An 8,244-nucleotide genomic window follows, 5' to 3' on the forward strand; every position below is an offset into this window, starting at 1 on the left:
AGTAATAGCAAGACAGAAGTACCTAGACTGGCTTTAATGCTACAAGAATTAAAGTCTAAAATTAAACAACAAAAAGGCAATTTTGTAGTTTTTCTTAGAAATGTTCCTAACCACAAACCTGTTGTTACTTACCAGAGTGGTAAACATGGCTTTGACTCCGAGTGAAGCAGTAGATTTAAAGACTCTCCTCTCACTGTCTGGGAGCCTTGGACAGCTGTGGACAAAACATAAGGGAATTTAGCTCTCTTTATTCGGGTTTGCCTGGGTGTTGTTTGGGAGCACTGAAGATTTCCACAGTTTTGTTCTCACAGAATAATTATTTCCAAAAAAGATACTGGCTCAGATGACTGCCACATTCCTCATGTGGTTTTTGAGCTTTGAGAACAGCAAAGCCCAGAGTTCCCTAGCCTTCTGTGCACCCTGGTAACGTGGCAAAGAGAAATCGTAACCGGCAAGGAGTCCTCTTTAAATCTATGACAACGTATTTCCAGAACAAAATACTTGTTCAGATTCCAAACCCACATGTGTGCAGACTGTAATTTTCTATGTGGACAGCAGCTCTCTTATACAAAGAGAATTGGGAGACGAGGTGGGAGTCACACTGAAGATGGGGAGGGTTGTGTTGAAGTCAAACAGAATGGTGGGTCAATTGAAGGAAAATAAACAGAATGAGGGGTGGAGGGGTCACGTGGAAGTTTTCCGCCTTTACAATAGTCCATGTTAGAGGCTGTTCAGAGGCCTGCCTGTGTGCCAGGACCTGCAGCTGAGTATGCATCTCTGATAGAAGACCACAGCAGTGTGTTTCTAACTTTCCAGGGGAGATTTGAAGGGGTCCCAGGTTCATTGGAAGCCATAGATTTAGCTGCAGGCTAGAATAACCTCTGGAATTTTGAAGAACCTGATTTTACCCTGGAGATTTGGTTCTAAACTGCAAAGACAAATTCAAAGGACCCATTGCTTTAAAACTGAAAAGAAATGAAGCTTGCTTGTGTTTCCACATCAACATTTGCAAGTAATCAGAGTAATAGAAAATGTCATGAAAATAGGGACTTAGAACTATTAACACCTAAAGGTTCACTTGCAGCTCCTCAGTGTGAGATTCTTATTTCAGGGAGTCACTGCTCAGCCAGGTCTTTCTGATGATGTGCCCATCCCATGGCCCCTTGTTCTGTGCACTTTCTTTCTGTGTACACCTAGATCAAATAAGGATAATAAAGAGGTCATTTTCAGTAAATTGTGCCTGACTGACCCAGTGTGTGCTAGGTCACGCGTGCTCGGGAACACACACACACAAACACAAACGAGAGGTGTGAAAGAGAGGGAGAGAGAGAGAGAGAGAGAGAGAGAGAGACAGACAGACAGACAGACAGACAGACAGACAGACAGACAGAGACAGAGAGAGAGAGGAGGAGAGAGGAGAGAGAGAGGGAGAGGGAAGGAGAGAGAGAGGGAGAGGGAAGGAGAGAGAGAGAAAGAGAGAGAGAGAGAGAGAGAGAGAGATCCCCATCTAAGTTTGAGCCTCCTTGTTACCTTCCTGGGTGTGCTGTTTGGAAAAGCCATTTGAGCCTCCACAGTATTTAGAGCAGAATTACCCCAGCCCATTACTTTGCCACCTTTGTTTGCCTTTGTAGGTTCTGGAGTTCTTTAGCTCGTTGAAGTGCCCAGGAGGTGATATTAGAGAAGTTCACCCTCTACTCTCTCCATCTTTGATCTTGGCTGCTGCAGGTGGATTTATCTCCAGTCTGAGGTCTGAACTTTGCTATTTCATAGTGCTTCATCTCCACAAATGGAAGGGTGCCATCATCTATTCACTTGGTCTGCCTCTGACTATTTCAGACTAGAATTCTTACACAGGCCATTGTCTTCCATGCAAGCCAGATCTCATCCTTGGCATGACTTCAAATCTGATCAGAGTCAGACAAATACAGAATCCAATCTAACATCATTTCAATAAATAAATTCCAGCTGTAGCAGTTCTGTAGAATTTGAAAAGAATTTAGGATAGCATTAAGCCAGAAATAGCATTGTTAAATCTGGCCATGTGACATAATTCTAGTAAGCTTACAGACATGTCTAAATACACAGAAGTAGGTGACCCACAGCTAAACACAGGGAAGCCAAGATTGTGAGCCAGTTTTTTTGGCAAGACAAGGACTTAGCAAGTGCAAACTCAAGGGAATATGGCCAGAACATCTCTGCCTCTAGCTCACGTGTCTTGGATAACATCCCTGTGAGTAAGCCAACCTCAGACTACCAGTGGGTAGTCGCTGACCACCTCAGATTTGTTTATGGTGATACAATTGTTTCCCTAGTGGACAGTTGACCTGTTGTGATGGTTGTTGCCTTTTATCAACTTGACAAGATGTAGAACCACCTTGGAAATAGACTTTTGTCATGACTATGGGGGATTTTCTTGATTGTGCTAATTGAGATGGGAAGACCTGTCCATTGCATGGCTCTATTCCCTAGGCAGGGAATCTATGACTCTAAAGCTGAAAAAGTGAACTCAACATTAGTATGCATTCATGTGCTCTGCTTTCTGATTGTGGCCACAATGTGACCAGACATTTCAATCTCCTGCCATGTTAATTTCTCCACCATGATGGACTATATCCTTATATTGTGAGCCAAAACAAACCCTTTATCCCTTAAGTTGATTTTATCAAGGTATTTTATCACAGAACAAGAAAAGGAAATTGGTACCATAAAGTAAAATAAATTTGACTATATGTTCACTGATATGATAAGCCTAACCATATCATGGGCCTTTGGAACAAGTTTGTGGGAGAAATGTGGAAGAGTTTGTAACTTTGGCTGAGAAAAACCCTCAAGAACTGTAAGCACAGCTTAGTTGAGCCATTCTGATGGAAGCTTGGAAGGCAAGAATCTTAGAGAAGAATAGTCAGTAGGATCCTGGCTCATGAAGTTTCAGAGGGAAGCAAGATGCTATGAGGAAATAGGCTAAGAGTCATTCATGTGGTATTTTTATATTCTGCCCCTGTCCTGAGAATTTGAATGAAGTTGAATTTACACATAAGGGATGACTTTGTTTGGTGGAGAAAAGGTATATGAAGAGCATGAGGTTTTAAATCAGAAGTGTAAAGACAACCTAGATACAATTGTAAAAGACATTAGTTCTGTTAAAGAGAAACCTAGCATTAGGCATTGGAGCAGTAGGAAAGGGGCCTTGGAAGCAGGAACCCACTTATAACTTGAGAAAATGAAAGTTTGCATGAAAGGAGAGAATCCAAACTAGAGTGTACTGGGAGGAGGGGGATGGCCCAGCGCTTTGGAGCACAGCCAGTTTCATCACAAGCAGACACAGAGCTATAGGTTTGATCTTTTTCCTGCCGAGTTTTGCTCTTTTTTTTGGTCTTATCATTCCTTGCTACACCTTTGACTCTTCTGTTTTAGAATAAGCATATCTATGTTGTGTTTTTACACTTTATTTATTTATTTAGTTAGTTAGTTAGTTAGTTAGTTAATGTATATGAGTACACTGTCACTCTCTTCAGACACACACCAGAAGAGGGCATTGGATCCCATTACAGATGACTGTGAGCCACCATGTGGTTGTTGGGAATTGAACTCAGGACCACTGGAAGAACAGTCAGTACTCCTAACCTCTGAGCCATTTCTCCAGCCCCTTGCTTTTTATATTGTAGGAAGTTAAGACTTTGGATTTTTGATGTGTTGGAGTTGTTAAAGGTCATGGAGACTTTTAAAGTGGGACTGAACAAATTTTACCTTACAAATGATGATGAGCCCATGGGGACAATGGGTGGAAGGTTATAGCTTAAGTGATGTCAAGTTGGGAAGGAGTGGAGTTGTGATGACTGATTTGCATCCTTACACTCTGCTGTGGCTGAAGTGACACCAGCCTCTTCAAGCTCCAACCTCCTTGACTTTCTCTTGAACGGTGAGCCAAAATAAACCCATTCTCCCTTAAGTTGCTTTTGCCAAGATATTTAGTCACAGCAATGGGAAAAGAACTAAGACATTTGAGGTCTCAAAAGATGCAGAATTAGGTGTGTAAAAAGGATGGTAAACGGGGTTAGTGAGATGGCTCAGCGGGAAAAAGCACTGATTGCTCTTCTGAAGGTCCTGAGTTCGGATCCCAGAAACCACATGGTGGCTCACAACCACCCGTAATGAGATCTGACGCCCTCTTCTGGTGTGTCTGAAGACAGCTACAGTGTATTACGCCCGAGCGGCCGGCAGAGGTACTGAGTTCAATTCCCAGCAGCCACACACATGATGGCTCATGGCCATCTGTACAACTACAGTCTACTCATACACATAAAATAAATAAAAATAAATCTTTAAAAAAAAAAAGGATAGTAAACAGGTGTGCTTGTGTGTGTATGTGTGTCAGGGTTAGAAAATAACTTATGGATACTTAATCTTTTTCTTGCATTTGCTATATTTAAGTGGATTTGGTGGGGAAGGATGCTAGGATGTCAGGTCAAATGTGTAATTTAAAAAGCATGATTGGATAGTTAAGTATGTGGACATTTAGAACAGAGTTCTTACGTTGACATTTTAGGAAAATGTGTCATACCTCTAGACTTTTAAATCACATTTCAGGAAGTCTTTGGGAAGATTTGTTAGTCAGACAGTTAAAAAGAAAAGATTATACTTATAAAAAGCTCCTCAAAATGTTAATTATGGAATAATTTTATTTTGCTAATAAAGCAAAAGAACCAAAGGCCTCCCTTAAAAATTATTAAACATTATTAGGGGTCTGGGGAGATGGCTGTGTGTGTTAACATATTTAGTATGCAAGCGTAACACGAGAGTCCAGGTTCTGACCTGATGTAGCACCTGCAGAGCAGCTAGGTATATGCCACATGCCTGCAGATTGGGGAGGGAGGTTAGCCAGACAGGAGTATTTCCCAGAGGTATATCAGGCCTGATCCCTACCAGGCCTTTGCATGGCTTTCTTCTCTGCCTCAAGCTCTTCCTCCATAACTGCGCAGGACTCACTCCCCATGTTCATACCTTTATTCAAATGTAGCCCTAGCATCTCTTTAAAACTATACCTCATCTGTAGAGCAACACCATGAGGAAGTGCAGCCCTTGTATGAAAGGGAATAACCACTGGGCAGTTACAGAAGGATTCTCCTGGGTTGGCCAGCTCTGAAGTACTCACCAGAAGCTCATACGCTGAGAATCCTTCTTTTGTATGTTGATAATATTAAGCACAGTAGACCAGGCATGTTTCCACCATCAGGTTAGTGTGATGGGGGATCATGGTAGTTGTAGTAATAATACATTTATTTACCATTCCTCATCCATGCAGAAGTGGCCCCAGCTGCCCCTGAAACATCGGGCAATCTTAAGTGCTTCACATGCTATTTTGTCTGCTGTTGTGCACACCTACAATTAAGCTTAGCTTATAAGCCAGTCAAAGACCAAGGTGAACAGTAACATCTAACAATAAGCAGAACAGTCTTAATAAATATTTTTTCATCAAGAAATTCTGTGAAATTTTGTTCTCTCTGGAATTTTCCTTTACTGTTTTCTGTGAACTGTTGACCTTATAAAACTAACACGAAGGCTGGTAAAACCTTAGGGAAGGAGGCATCACTGTATGAAGTAATGACTTCCACCATATAAGCAGAAGCTGCACACGAGTCAAGCAAGGCTCCCAAGCCCCAGGGTGCCCGCCTTCCTACTTTCTTTACCCTAAGATCTCATAACCTCTTGACACACCGTTTCACCCCACACCTGCCTGTTCCCATTTCCCACTAGACTGTAAGCATCCTGAGGGTGAAGCTTTGGTAGATGATGTTTGCTGCTGTGTGCCTAATATCCAGGGCAGGGCCTGGCCCAGAATTAGCAAAGGACAGGAGAGGGACTGTCACAGAGGCTTTAATCCCAGTCTGAGACATACTGGCCTGGTGACTTTGTAATAAATCACTGCCTTCTCAAATCTTCATTTTTCTCTCCAAAATGGGCACAAAAGAGGGCTGTGGTATGGACTAACTCAGGTGGAAGTGCACACTTACTGTCCAGCCCTGCAGAAACATGACAGATTCATGTCATTTAGCAGTAACATTTGAAAATATTACACACTGCTTAAATCTGCTTATTTTGAATTTTGGGATCACCTCCCCTGTAGGCGTCATAGGAAATGAAAGTGCTCCCTCAAGAAAAGGAGCCGTGTCCAGCCTCTGAGGATCTGGTCCTGTGGTGTGAAAGAAGAAAGTAGGGAGACTGTCCACTGCACATTGTCTCAAAGCTGGTGAAAACTCAGGTGACTGGAAGATTCCGGAGATCAGCCAGTGGTCCAAATTAACAGCCTTGGGGCTTGTTTCATGTATATAAATTAAGTGTGGAGGGACACTGGAAGATCCTATTGAAGGAGACTGCCTTGATGGCATATATTATTTCTGATAACAGCACCAGCCCATGAATAAGTACAGCCTATGAGCAGTCAAGGGGAAGGGAATGAAAACATAAAAGATTATTCAAGGATTCTTCTCATGGCTCATGTGGGACTACTTGTCTGGAGATTGTTTGTTTGATTGTTTGTTTGCTTTTGTTTAACTTTTTTTTTTCACAAATTCCATAGACCAAAATCTTTCCTCTGTAAATTTCGTCTCTTAACACAAAATTCGGTCATGTTTACAGACACCAGGTCAGTGTGTCACAGGGGCCACAGCAGGAACACAAAAGCTGACATCAGTCTTATGGCCAAGGCCAAAGTGTGCAGTGGATCAAGCTACTCTAACCGTCCTAAACACCTAAACACCGTCCCAAACTGACTTAGGAAGAAGGGTTGTGCGGCGCACCCCCTCCTCAGGCTCACCAGACTCCAGAGACCCTGTCCCCAGGGAAACAAAGTATTCAGATCTCCAAGGCAGGCTCAGAATTTACAAACTGGGCCCAAGGAAGTCAACACCCTAGTTTTCTGGAGTGATTTTGAAGTGACAGCTTTTTTACAAGGCAGGAATCAAGAGGTGAGCGCCACCTGGTGGACAGGCTGTTGGTGGTGGCAGCAGGACCCACCTCAATATCCCTTCTCAAACTTGGATCCAAACAACAGATTGTGAAAGAATAATTCTCAACATTCTTTTGGTGCTTAAACAACAACAAAAATTTAAGAGCCCAATGTCACACCATTTATTTTAAAAATAACACATTCATTTTGATTGTACGTTTCTCTCTATCTTGGCACTGGAGATACTGAAGTGGAGATACAGTCTTGCTTAGGCATCAAAGTCCTGAGGAGTAAGGAGTCAGAGACAATTGTGAACCTGAGTAAGTATTGTGATTTCAAACACATAGCAACAAGAACAAAAATGTTGGAGGTTTAGAGAGAAGGTCTGGGTTCTATAGAACAGCTATTGCCACCATGTAGCAAGATCCCCGGTGCCTCTGACACCAAATGTCCACCCCCCTCAGAGCCTCCCCAGGCTTCTTATAAGTTCCAGCTAGGGCCACACAGTGGCCACGTTGACAAAGCCAGCTCTGGAAGGGCTCTCTGCTCTCCTTGGCTGGGCTGGCTTGGGTGTGGACACATGGCTTTTCCTCTTACTTCATCTGAGACAGATTGGAATTTTCCAATAGGAATGTTTACAGGGCAACTCAGGGAACAACAAGAGCACAAAATGAAACACGGAATTATATAAAGACCTGCTTGATGAACAAAGGTGACAGAAAACTCCAGCACAAATTTGCTGGTGTGTGCATCTGGAGGTACCAGACCAGGGTCACAGATGAGCCCACATGCGGTAGATTAGAGAGCACAGCAGACCATCCTTAAAACTCTTTCCTGGATTCTGTCCTAGGATGGGCTCATAAACTCCATGTTCCTCGCTTACATGACTGGCCTGGACTGAAATCAGAATCTCTTACAGTTGTGAATGTTTTTGCTGTTGTGTTTAAGGATAATGGTCTTTCTGTACTGAATCTGAACGTAAGGACTTTAGTAGAATCTGTCTTCTGACTTACTATTTCGATGTTATCTTAAGAAGAGAAAGAATAAAATGCTTCTTCTTTAAGTTAGTGTTATTTTGGTCTAAGATATGTAGTCTGGCCAACAGAGACTATGACAAGGCAGTGCTGAACTCCAGAAGTTAGCTCTCAGGAATGTAGCCACCCAGTGAAGATGCAGAGCAGTTCTGTGGCAACTCTGCCTGCAGCAAGCTGCCTGTAACGAGCGCCAGCAAGCTATAAGCATGTGTCCTTTGCTTTGGGAATCAGATGGTTTTTTTCTTTTCTTTTCTTCTTTTCTTT

Source organism: Mastomys coucha, unplaced genomic scaffold (genome assembly GCF_008632895.1).
Source record: "Mastomys coucha isolate ucsf_1 unplaced genomic scaffold, UCSF_Mcou_1 pScaffold7, whole genome shotgun sequence".
Classification (NCBI taxonomy): Eukaryota; Metazoa; Chordata; class Mammalia; order Rodentia; family Muridae; genus Mastomys; species Mastomys coucha.